This window comes from Monodelphis domestica, chromosome 5 (genome assembly GCF_027887165.1).
Source record: "Monodelphis domestica isolate mMonDom1 chromosome 5, mMonDom1.pri, whole genome shotgun sequence".
NCBI classification, from domain to species: domain Eukaryota; kingdom Metazoa; phylum Chordata; class Mammalia; order Didelphimorphia; family Didelphidae; genus Monodelphis; species Monodelphis domestica.
Genome location: NC_077231.1, coordinates 261,104,970 through 261,118,782, shown reverse-complemented (window position 1 = coordinate 261,118,782; position 13,813 = coordinate 261,104,970). Strand labels below are relative to the sequence as shown.

Here is a 13,813-nt window from a genome sequence, read left to right as displayed (position 1 = left end):
TTTATTTTGGGGGGTGCTGGGGATCTCTCCTTCTTCCAGTCATTCAACAAATGTTCATTGAGCTCTTCTCCAGAGTCAGAACTCAGAGTTCCTGCTGCTTTGGAGCACTTCAGTTGAAAGGGAGGGAAAACTCACAAACCAAACATTGTCTGGGGCCCTGCTCTCCTTCTGAGGGGAGAACAATATGAATCCAAACAATTTTTCTTTATTTATTTCCCCAAGCAAGTACTGGTTTGGGGGGGCATATTGTTGTTCACAGCATTACATAATGGGGAACCTATATGACAGTCCTTCAAACTAGAGATCTAATAAACATATATGTGCATGTGTGTATATATATATACACACATGTATTGGTGTAATATACACACATATATACATACACAAATACGCCTATGTGTATTGCATGTATACACATATCTAAGGAGGGCTGTCCTCCAACCCCTTAACTCAATGGAAATTTCCCAGGGTACAAGGGAGGGTATGAATGAGAGAAAAACATAACCCAAGTGTCACTTCGAGAAGACCCCCTCTGAGTGAGTGGTTGGGAGTGAACTAGGGTGGAGCAAGGGAGTATGGGTAATGGTGGAGAGCAATAACAAGAAAAAAGAATAGGAATAACATTTTAACAATACCATCTATATAGTACTTTCAAGTTTGCAAAGTGCTTTACAAATATTTCTAATCCCACAATAACCTTGATACTTTTATTGTCAAGATTCTATTATTCCCATTTTGTAGATGATGAAACTAAGGCAGACAGGAGTTAAGTGATCAAGATCACACAGCAAGTATCTGAGGCTAGATTTGAATTCAGACCTTCCTGAATATAGGTCCAATGCTTTATGCATTCTGTTCCTGAGCTAGATTTTAGCTCAACATAAGGAACATTTCTTTTTAAACCCATACCTTTCATTTTAGAATAAGTATTATTTATTGGTTCCAAGACAGAAGAACAGTAAGGGCTAGGCAATGGGGGTTAAATGACTTGCCCAGGGTCACACAACTAGGAAGCGTTCTGAGGTCACATTTGAACCCAGGATCTCTCATCTCTAGGTCTGGCTCTCAATCCATTGAACCACCACTCAGCTGCCCCCTAAAGAACAACTTCTTAACAATTATTGATGTCCAAAACCAAATTGCAATATCTCTGGAGGCAATGTGTTCCCCTCGCTGGTGTTCTTTATACAAAAACTAGCTAGCTAGCCATTCCATTTCAGTCATGATCCCATTTGAGCATTCTTGGCAGAGACACTAGAGTGGTTTGCCATTACCTTCTCTAGCTCATTTGACAGATGAAGAAATTGAGGTCAACAGGGTTAAGTGATTTGCTCTGTAAATGTCAGAGGGCAGATTTGAACTCAGGAAAAATGAGCCTTTCTGATGTTCATTGCAGTGCTCTATCCACTGCTCCACCTAGCTGCTGGCAGCTGGTATCAGAAATTCTTATTTGGATACTATAGGTTGGACTAGATGGCCTCTAAAGTACCTTCCACCTCTGAGATTGTCTGATGGCCATTGTCTTTAGTCATTTAAACACCCTACTGTTGACCTCAGTGTTATTCCCTCTGACAGGCTTATCCAACTTGGTAGAGTTATGTAGTAGGTGACAGTAACATCATATGAAAAATCAAAGTGTCAATCCTGTAGTCTCTTCTTCCTTATGGTAATCTCAATTCAACACTTGGAAATAAAGCATGATCTCTTATACAGGGAAAGACACATGAACAGATATATCTATTACTCTAATAGTTTAATGAATTGCCCACTGGGTTGAGGATTTTTCCTCTAATGGAAACATACATGTTCAAAAACTTTACTGCAGAATCTGGAAATCTCTGGCATCATGTTTTTAATAAGCTCAATTAATTTAAAACTAAAAATTAAGTATAGGGAAAGTTGGAACTTATATCTGTGGGTCTTAGCATTATAGATTCAGAACTAAAAGGGACCTAAAAGAGCTTTAAGTGTTGTAACCCATTTTTTTTGTTTTTTTGTGTTTCTATATATTGTCTTTCTGATTATCTTCACTTAACTTCACATTAATTTGTAGATTTTCTCATGCTTCTCTGTATTCTTCATGGATGTTACTTCTTACAATGAACTCTTTTTCACTCCATTCACAACTTTTTTAGCAAGTCTCCAATTGATGGCCATTCATTTACCTTCCAGTTCTTTGTTACCACAAAAAAAAAGTGCTGCTGTAAATATTCTGTTTTTGACCTTCTTGGGGTACTTGGGCAGTGAAATCTCTAGGTCAAAAGGTATAGTCATTTTCATTACTTTCTTAATGTATTTTTAAGTTGACTCCCAGAAAGGCTGAATGAATTCCTATCTCCAGCAATCACATATATTATTATTGAATCTATCTTACACAACTCCACCAGTGTAGACAAATTCCATCTTTTGTAATTTTTGCCAATTTGCTGAGTATGAGATCCCATCCCCTTTATCTACACAATTTTAATGATGAAGAATAACCCTTAGATGAGAGAGTTCAATTGAAATTAGGTCACTAGTCCAAGGTCAGGGTCAGCCTTTGAATCCAAGTCCATTGCAGCTCTGCCTCTGTTTTACAATTATTTATCCAAGATGACATTGAAATATGGACTTGGACTGACAGATGATTATGTTAAAAGAAGAAAATAACAGTAGTACTCACATCCTAACAGTCCTATTGACACTTACATCTTGGCCAAAAAGTAGAGATGAGCTGCCTTGCCAACCATTTCTTATTCATCATTCACCTACCATTTTCTGTCCCTAGTCAGTATGTGCTAATTGATATCACACATACTGTGGTATGGAAAATCTATGAAAAGCAAGTGGGAAAGCAAGGAGGTGGTGGGCCCCTTTCTATAAAAGGAATGCGTTTAGTCTTATGGAAAAACATTTCAAATTCCATCTCCTTTTAGATAATGCCCTGGTTATGCTATCAAAAGGCACACTAGGGTGGGAGGAATTTGGGCTAGAAAGGAATCAAAACACTACAGGGCTAATATAATTGTTTTTAGGCAGTAATTGGGTGGTCTGGACAACTGGACCCCAGCCATTTTCAGAATCCCAAGCTGTGTTCCTCTTCAGAATGGGTGGAGGTTGAGTGATTAGAGCACAGGACAGGACATCCATTTTCTCAAGGGTCTAATTTGATTCTGGGCACTTTTCTCCATCTTGTGGAAAGAGGAAAGGCATAGGCATTGACACAGGTCTTGAGAAATGTTTCCTCCTCTTTACATACCATCAATATTATCTGTATCTTTCAGATTAGTGTGCAGTAGGACTGCCATCTTGCTACAAGGCATCTATGAGATTTTTGAATTTTTGAATTTGAATTGAATTGCTAGAAATAAAATAGAGATTTCCAGAAGATTGGCTATTCCACACTCTGAGCAAATGACAATTTTGTCCATAGTCAGCATGAACAAGGTCTGTTATTCTTTGGAAGAGGAAGGATCCTCCCAGATGGGGTGAATATCAAGCCTGAGCAGCTCAGTTGTTGGGATGGGAGTGGCCCATTCTACTTGAGGATTTCTTGTGCAGTGCCCATTTCTTCTTTTACTTGACCATCTGTCCTTCTCTGGTGGTTCTCCTTCATTCATGAGGAGCTTCCTGTACCGATCAAGTGCATGTCACTGCCATTCATCTCACTGAGTCAGACTTTCCAAATGTACCCAAATATCACAGACAGGCAGAAAATAGCAAACAACACTGGGGTTGTTTTTATTTTAATGGGAAATCAGAGCTTCCCCTGGCATTCTTTGGTCCTTCAAATAGCTATTTCTTTAGCAGCAGGACTAATTTGTTTCAATTCATCAAACAGTTATTAAACAAGTCCTATGTGCGGGGGCAGGGGGCTATGCTAAGGCAGAAAGAATGGTTTGTAAGTGGGACCCCTCAGGGCATTCAAGAGGGATATTCAGAAAAGAAAAGGGAATAAAAAAGGTTGGAAAGCCAGATGAGAGTCCTTGCTTCATAATGAGGGAGTTTTTAACCACTTTGAGACATTAATACTGTCATTAATACATACATTTAGGGAACTGAGAGGTTATCTAAGTCTGAAGATAGAATACTAGACCTGGAGTTGGGAATTCCTGAATTCAAACCTTCACCTCTTATTAATGTAACCCTAGACAAGGTCACAAAGTTAAGTAACCTCTTTCTGCCTCAGTTTCCTTGCAGATCAAATCAAAATACAAATGGGTTGTTGTGAGGATAATTAGAGGCAATATTCATAAAATGCTTTCAGAACCTTAAAGGTCTATATAAATACTAGCTACCTGGAGTCCAACCTCCTTTTTTTTCAGATGAGAAAACTAAAGCCCACAAAGGTTAAGTGATTTAGCCATGCTAGAACAGCTAGCACACATAGACAGGACTTGAACTCAAGCCTTTCTGTCTTTGAGCCCAGTGCTGAATCTGTTACACCATTCTACCTCTCAAGGGCATCCTATTTTACGGATTTTAATATCGACTCTTTGAATATATGAGTCAACCATAAGACTTCAGGCTTCCAGATGTCCCTTATGCCGACAGTGATAGAAGCCTTGGTTGTCAGCAAAGATAAAAATAAAGCTATATTTCTTCCTCTTCTTTTGGTTTGTGTATAAGCTCTGACAGAGCTGCCTAACAGAGTCTTCTCCTTGGCAGGTTTGAGAGGAGTTGGGGCTGCCTGGAGATTAAACACTCTTATTACAGACTGAGTAGTGCAACAGTGTTCAGGAGAGCCCATTAAGCTGAGCACAAGACACGTCAACGGTCCAATTAAGTGGGAAGAGAATGTGGATATGGAAATATCAGTGGGCTGTGTTGTTCAAGCTGTCTAGGTTTACAGCCAAATTGGGCTTTTCAGTATGAAGTCAATCCGAAGCCTCTGTGTATTTTCATGTTAGATGCCTTCCAACAGAGGGGGAACAGTTTTAGATAACCATTATTTTGCTTCTTTTGGATACCACCTGCAAGGGGGAAAAATATGTGTTGTGTGTCTTTGTGTCTTTGTGCGTGTGTGTGTGTCTGTGTCTTTGCAGTGTGTCTTTGTGTTTGTGTTGCATGTGTATATAATAGATATTGTGACCTTTTATGAGCTACAAAAAGCTGATAATCCAGCCCTGTGACAAGTGACCCTTTGAACGAATATATGTTTCCATCTCATTATAGTGCCAAGCTGTGTGATTGCTGATAGGCTAAAGTATCTAGGCCAGAGCACTGAAATTGCTCTCACTTTATCGACTATTACTGATCAAGGTTTGGGGAGGAATCTATGCACAGACTTTTTCCTTGAAAAATATAGCAATTTCTTTGATAGCTTCTGAATCAAATCCAAGAGAAAGGCAAGCAAATTCCCAGCAAGAAAATGTAAAACACCCATTTATTTCAAACATTTGTTTTCAAAATAAATCCTTGCTGACCTCTTTTAATTTCTAACCAGCCCAAAGCCCTTGATGGTTTTAAACTTTTTTTACATAATTTAAAATCAGCAGACCAGAGTGAAAGAAACAAAATGCCCATGAGAAAGGGATTGGGTTAATGGGGAGGTGGATTCCAAGGATTTCTAGCTCAAGAGGAACCAACATGGCAGCCAAAAAAGATAAATCAGACTCCATGATGAAACAAGATATCCAGAACTGGGAGAGAGGATAATCCCACTGCACTTTACCTTCACCAGACCACATTTGAAGTGTGGTGCTTAGCCAGGGGTGTCATGTTTTGGGAAGGACATTGATTAATTGTATTACATCCAATGGAAGGTGACTAGAGTGGTGATGAGTTCGTGTCATGTGAGAGTCATTGAACATAAATTTGGATGTTCAGATTAGAGAAAAGAAGTTGTCTGGGAAAGACGAGAAGAGGGTCAGAAAAGATAGTTGCCTTCCCATTTGAAGGGGCCATGTTGAAGAGGTATGAGATACCTTTTAGGTAGATATTACATAAGATAGACATTATTAGACAGATGCTTTGGCCCAGAGGGCAGAACTGGGAATGATAGAAAAGATAAGAAAGCAAATTTTTGGTTGACTCTTAGGAAAATCTTTTAAAAATTAGAGTTATCCAAAAGTGGAAAGACTGCTTCCCCTTATTAGAGAGCTGCAGGAAGAGATTATAGCCCCACTTGGGAATGTTGTAGTGGAAATTCTTCTGGAGGTATAGATTGGATTAATAATGAAAACAGTAATAATGATATATAATACATAGCCTTTTAAGATTGAGTGCTTTTTATTTTGTCCTCATAATAATCCTGTGAGATAGGTGCTCCCATTCCTTTTTTATACATGAAGAAACTGAGACTGAGACATTTACCTCTGTTCACATAGTAAGTGTCTGAGGTCAACTTCGAACTCATTCCTAATTCTCAAGTCCAGTACTCTCTCCCCTGCTGCCAGGACCAATGAATGGATTCTACGTACTCTTCTAAATCTGTGATTCTGTGTGAAACAAAAAAACAAGAAATAATTCTGGTCCATTTAGATACATCTGGCTAAGATATTGGTCTAGAAATGGTTATAAATTAAAAATGGACCCACTGACCTTTACAGAAAACGGCAAGACAGTTTTTGATGATTTATTGATTACAACTGATCCATTGCACCACAGAACAAAGGCAGCTAGGTGGAACAGTGGATGGAATGCTGGGCCAGAAGTCGGGAAGAAGTCAAATCCAACCTCAGATACATATTTGCTGGTTCATGCTGTGCAAGTCACTTCACTTCTTTTTGACTCATTCTCTCATCTGTAAAACGAGAGTAATAACAGCACCTACCTTGCAGGGCTGTCATGAAGATCAAATAAGAGATCTGCACACTTCTTTGCACAGTTCCTGGCTCATAGTAGGCATTATATAAATGTTAGCAGTTTTAAAATTCTTATTATTAATATCATCATCATGCCTTGACTTTCCCTAGTCATCCTTTTCTCTTCCCTGTCTGCTCCCCTGACTCCTAGAATCATAAAATGTTTGCACTTAATGGCAACCTAGAGGTCATGTCTTGCTTCTTCCATGATATTGAGGTAGGAAAGACAACAACTGTTTTCCATATTTTATCTTTAGAAAAAATGAGAAAGGAGGAAGACTTGCCCAAATGGAAACAGTGAATAAGAAAGCATCAGTTCAGACACAGGAATCCCTCATTGCGCTGTGCTTTGTGAGAGATTTGGACTCTAGGAGACTTTATGGAAGATATTATCTTCTGGGAAATAGGTAAGGGCAAGTTAGAACTATTTCACAAAGAACGAAATCTAGTTCCAATTAGGTAACTTGCCCAAGGTAATTTGGCAGGTGGGTGGTACTTTGTCTCTAGTTTTCTTGATTCTCTGTTCAGGGCATCCCTTCTCTAAACTATCCTTCAGTCATTTCAGTTGTGTCTGACTCTTCTTGACCCCTTTTGGGGGTTTTCTTGGCAAAGATGCTGGAGTGGTTTGCTATTTCCTTCCCCAGCTCCATTTATAGATGAGGAAACAGAGACAAACAAGGTTGTAAGTGACTTGCCTAGGGTCACACAGTGTTTAAGGCCAGATTTGAACTCAGGAAGATAAGTCTTCCTGAATCCAGACTTGGTTCTCTATCCACTGTGTCACCTAGCTGAAAGTTTGCAGGTGACAAAATGCCAGTGACAGTTGTTTGAATTACCATTCAGTTCCAGTTTGCCAATACCCTAAACCATAAGCTGCCTCCCCCCCACCCCCATTCAGGGTTGAATTGACTGTCATCTCTTGCTTTTTCTAGAGTTACTGCTTCAGAGGCAGGGATTGATTCCTTTGTGGTTTAATTAGATATCAACCAGGGCTGATGTAGAGGAATCTAGGTTTAGATCTGGACAGACAGAAGGAAACATAATGGTTCTAGAGTCTAACCCAAAACACCCCCCCCATGTTTTTTCCATTTATTTTCTTCAGTGTGAGCAAGGCAGACTTTTAGTAATAACATCTGAAAGGAACAAGGTCAAGTTTTGATTTGACATTGAAAAATGATATTCTGTGCTTCAATTGGAACACCATTGGAATTCTGTGAACACAAAGCCCTTAGTCCAACAAGACCTGAATCCCTTGGTATGACAGAGCACATAATGCCACTACTTGTCCTTTATCCTTATTTTGTTGTCAAATTTTTAAAATGATGATAAAAATGAATATAATGCAGCTTAACAGACAAAATTGGAGGTAATGTGCTTTAAAAATTTATACCGTAAAACTCCATTTGAATTTCCCCAATTTGGAATTTTGAATCATTTGGAGAGAGGCTGTATATAAAGTTTACCTTTGTGTGAAGTTTCATAAATTGTATAAGCAAATTGAAAAGGAAAATTTCCTCCTAAACTATTTTAAGCAGGTTGGAAGAATCCGTTTCTATATAAGCAATTTAAATACAAACAGTTTAAACAGAGGCCAGCACTGCCCTGCTGCTTATAAAGATTCTTCGATGTATAAATGATGTCATTTTTATCTATTCATTAAAGCAGCCTTTCTTTAACCTAGCTATAGTCCCTGATTGCACTTGAAAGTTATAAATCTGTACCACTCAAAAAAGATTCTGAACCTAGATTTTTAACTCATTTGGATGGGGCTTCTCCCCATGTTTTTCGAGTTACTCTGATTTAACTGACTCTCAGTGGGTATAGGGGGAGCATCTCTCTTCACAAGCTTGTTATATTATGTTGGGAGGAGGAACCAAACAAATAGAGCCTTTTAATTTGGATCTGAATTCCTAGCAAGGAATAAGGAGTTGGTGTTCAGGAGGACTTTAAAGTCTTAAGTAAGGAGTGGCCAACGTCCCATCCCTGCCTATACATACTCCCCTGACCCACATGGAGCAACAGGGACTTCAGTAGAAGTTGTGCTATCATAACATTTTAGATGTGGAAGAGATCTGAGAAAAAAATCAGTCTGGTTTCCTTCTTTTAGAGATGAGGAAATTGAGACCCCACCATTTGTCCAAGATTCCACAGCAAGCTAAGATTAGATCTAAGGCTTCCTATCCCTCAAGTCCAATTCTATGAAGTCACATCTTCTTTTGCTTATTGATAGGACTGAAGATATAAGCTATACAGTAGATGATAGTTACATCATCTATTTCTAATAGTGGATAGGATTGTGATCATGCTAAGGAGGATTTAGTGTGATAATTATTGGAAGACTTTGAAGAAGAATGATGTTTAAGGAAACCCTGAAGCTCAACAGTGCTAATGGGTGTATTAGTGATGCTGCTCACTGTGTGGTCCTCTCTTTTATTTTTAGTAACTGGGTACCAAAAGCTAGCAGGTTGTGTTTATTTTAAGTGTCTCAAGGGCCAGGAATCTGCCAGTGTAGGAAGAACTGTGTAGTCTAGAAAATGGTAGAACTGGGAGTTATTATAAACACTCAACTCTTGGATGAAATTCATTTACCAAAGTGCCGTAATACACACATGCCTATAGATTTTTCACTAATTCTATACCCCCAAAATGTATATATAGGGTAGAAAGGATAGTTCATGGGGAGGATTTTAAAGAAAAATGTAAATATATTTATAATAGTCTTTTCCTGACTATTTTTAAAATGGAAGTTTTGCCTTAAAAAATAAAATCTAACCCTTTGAGTGCTCATTTATTATTTAAACAACTCCAGATTTTTTTAGTGTTACATTGTTTTCAGTAGGCAACTCCATACCAATTAGGCTTCTTTTTTGCTCCAGATCTTATCTAAAAATACCCTGGAAAGGAAGCTCTGTGTCTCTTAGTTCATACCTTTATTCTCTAGAGTAGGTGCATGGCAATGGCTCTGTCTTCACTTTCCATCTCTCCTTTTACATCTTCCTCTTCCTCCTTTCTCCATCCCTCCCTCCCTCTTCCTCTTCCTCTCTCCAAGACTCTTTCCCTGTCCCATAGCTCCTCACCTAGTGGCATCTACTTTTCTTGACCTCTGTATATATCTCCTCTCCTGGCGAGTTCTCCCAATTCCATTTTCTCTCCCCATATCTTGACAGTTCTTTGATGCACATGATAAGACCTTTCTGCCCTGGTGTGCCAATTTCATCACAAGTGCAGAAGGTCAACAGGACTCTGGACAAGGCAAATTTACACCTTGTCAAGGAAATAGAGGAGAGAGAAAGACTCCTTGGAGACCTGATTCTCTAAACTAGTCATTCCTATTTCTTTCATGGTTTACAAAGCTCTTTATTCCACAATAGTGTGCTGACACTTATTATTCCTATTGTACAGATTAGGAAAACTGAAGCTCAGAAAAACTAGGTAATGTCCCCCAGCTGACACGGTTAGGGTCATAATCTAGAATGGTACCCAGGCTTTTTGACTGCTTCACTTCCTCATGACCCATCCAAGATGCTCATCTCATATAGCCCACTTGACTTACTAAAGACTATCCATAAAAAGCTTTATATTTTCTGCATTTCCCTATGGCAACTGTGCCCAAATTCAGATTCTACTTTTGAATATGTTTCATTTTTAAGGAGAGAATAAATAGGAAGTAAATAAGGGCTATGTTCCATGCACTGGGTCAAGGGCTCTAAATATGCTAACCTTTAGAGTTTTATCAAGTACCACAGAAATTTGTTATATCTAGAAAATTACATAAGGAAACGTGTGTGTGTGTGTGTGTGTGTGTGTGTGTGTGTGTGTGTGTGTGAGAGAGAGAGAGAGAGAGCTTCTCTGAAAAACGTTATTAACAACAATATCCCAAACACCAATGATTTTCATGGTATAGAAAGTATTTATGTAGAGAGATTACAACTGATCTCTAAGACATAGTCTTAAAGGGCAGCCTGAGATTTTGTTGTTCAGTCATTTCACTCATGTCTTACTCTTTGGGACCCCATTCAGGATTTCCTTGGCAAAGATACTGGAGTGGCTTACCATTTCCTTCTCCAGCTCATATGACAGATGAGGAACTTGAGGCAAACAGGGTAAAGTGATTTACCCCAAATCATCCAACTATTAGTATCTGAGGCAAGATTTGAAATCAGGTCTTCCTGATTCTAGTCCTGGCATTCTATCTACTGTACCACCAGAGGTTAATTGCCTTATCTATCAATGGCCCCAGAGTTAATTAAATACAGGGGACTGGATTTGAATTCTTGTCTGTCCAGGGTACCACAGGGCTAGCCTCTTCCTACTGCCATAAAACAGCCACAGAATAGCTAATAGCAAAATGATAAATTGCATCCTCTCCTAGCTCAGAGATACTTCAGTGCTGACTACTTTGTTTTCAACTTTTGCTAACAATGAAGGGCTCAGATCTTAGCCTTGGCAATGATGTAGAAACATGAATGTGATGAAGAAAATTAATCTTCAGTTCTCGTAGTCATGGTTTTTGGCTTTCCAACTCATTACGCTGCCTGGGGTAGGTTAAGATAGGGTTAGAAAATAAATTATTATAAACTCACTGGCCCATAAACAATTGGGGAGCATGCTTCTTTAACCCTGGTTTTGCTATTGAGCTAGCTTTAGGCTAAGCAACTTTATTTTTCACTTTTAATTTTGCACGGTCTTGATTATTATTGTTGTTGTTGGTTTACTCACAGACAACATTTGAAGCTGGGCATCATTTCCATATTGAAGAGTTAATTAATCATTCAGCAAGTATTTATGGAGCAGCTGCTATGTCCCTCTTTCTAACTGCATGTAGACAGATATCTGTTGAGCTCAAGGTCACACCATAGGCAGATGCAAGGCATTTCATTAGGGCGTGCTCTCAGAGAATGTTGGGCTTTGGAGTATGTTTATTTTATACTTGATTAGAAGGGAAATTTTTTTATTCATCAAAATACAGAAACTAAAACTTAACCACATTTTTAATTAAAAAATGAACTTTAATTTTTAAAAATACAAAACTTTTTAAAAATATGAAACACAAAAGCAATTTTTCTTTGAGATATTAGATGGTGCCTGGGCACTGTTGGCAAACTCATATAAAACCTGATAGGTCACATAGGAAAAGACAAATTAAAATTACAGTCTGGGACGTTTGGACTCCCAGGCCATTATTTTTTGAAATTATTAACATGTTGCCTCAGTTTCCTCTAAATAGAATCTTGGGCATTTTCACTCATTGGGGGGAAAACTCACCTGTATAAATATTAAATTGAATTTTTAAAGACCTGCAAAGGCATTATTTACCCCTGGCCTACTCTAGATAACTTAGGTTAGGGAATAGCAACTCCATAAAAGATGCAAAAATCTCGTTGAACTTTCTGAGTAATTTTTATTGTCAACTTTCAAATTTCATGATTGTAATTCTTCACAAATCACTATTTAATAATAGATCACATTAATTAATAGCTCAGACATTATAGCATTTTGCAAATCTTATTTTATTCTCACTGCTACCTTGGGTGGTAGATACATTTTACAAATCAGGAAACTGAGGTTAAGAGTTATCACTTGCTGAGGGTCACAAAGCTAGTAAATATCTGAACTAAGATTTGAAATTGGCCTGCTATCACTGTATTTGCCATACTACCTAATTGCCTGATAATATTGGGTAGCATTTATATAGCACTTTAAGATTTAAAAAGAGCTTTACATATGCTATCCCAATTTTCTCTCACAACTCTTGGAGGTTGGATGCTATTATTATCCCCATTCGACAGATGAATAAATGCAATCCATCCTTCATTTGATAGCCTTTTAAATACTTTAAATTCTCAATTTTCTCCAAGACAAACATACCAATTTCTTTTATATCCTAATTCCCATATGGTCTGGTTTCCAATCCTCCTGCCATCTTAGTTGTTCTTCTGGAAACAGAGAAGGACATCTACTTCTTGTATCTTTGATATGTTTGTTGATATGCCACCTCACCCATTAGATTGTGAGCTCCTTGAGGTTAGAGACTGTCATGTGCTTCTTTTTATACCCCAGTACTTAGCTACTGCCTGGCACACAGTAGGTGCTCAATAAATATTTATTGTGGCCCATTCCTGTTGGCCAATGTCCATGCTAAAGATCTTAGAATATCAGAGTTGGGAGAGAACTTTCTTCATTGAACATTTTAAGGCTTTGCTTCTAGATTTTCCCTCTAAGACCAAGATGAACAAGTTAAACCCTTCTTCTTTATAAAAAGCCTTCAATTACTTGAAACATATCTTGTAGTAACTGAGTTCTTGTCTCGTAGACTTGATCATAACTAGGAATCAGAGTTGTTTGCTAACAATGAGTGAGGGGAAAGGGATGCCCTTTGGGGGAAAGACGTTTGGAGCTTAATCATAAGTAAAAATCAGGTCAGCTTGCTAAGAACATGTAGGGAAAGGGATGCCAATTAGGGGAAAGAGATGCTATTTAGGGGAAAGAGGCTTAGAACTTCATCATAAGTAGGAAGCAAGGTCATTTGCTAAGAAGGAGGGGGAGAAGGGTACCATTGAGGGGGAAAGAGGTTTCACACATTTTTAATGGAGAACGTGATAAATAATCTGTGTGATAAGTAAAAGGACTGTCCTATAGCTGTGAAGACACAGTAGATAGGAGACTGTCTCCACTTGGAATTTGCAGAGTTTCCTTATTTCTTCTAGCAAACTTTGGCAATTACAGAGTTTATAAGCCTTTGTTTATGTTGTGTATGCATGCCTATTTCATTCTAATATAACATAAATGGAGGGAAAGATTTGGTAAGGTGAAAAACCTTTATGAAATCAATTTCTTTTATCCATTTTATTTTTTTTATTTTTATTCCTATTTTATTTTTATTACATGATTCATGTTCTTTCCCTCCCCTCCTCCCACCTCCCTCTCATAACCAATGATCAATTCCACTTAGTTTTTTTTTTTTTTGTTTTTGTTTTTTAATAAACTCTTACCTTCCATCTTGGAGTCAATACTGTGTATTGGCTCCA

At 38.2% G+C, this 13,813-nt stretch overlaps 1 protein-coding gene across 20 annotated transcripts in view; it reads left to right on the top strand.

Annotated features, from left to right (window-relative positions):
- The window catches only part of KIAA1217 (KIAA1217 ortholog), a 1,016,332-nt gene that overhangs the window by 740,027 nt on the left and 262,492 nt on the right, over positions 1–13,813 (top strand). The window lies entirely within an intron of this gene.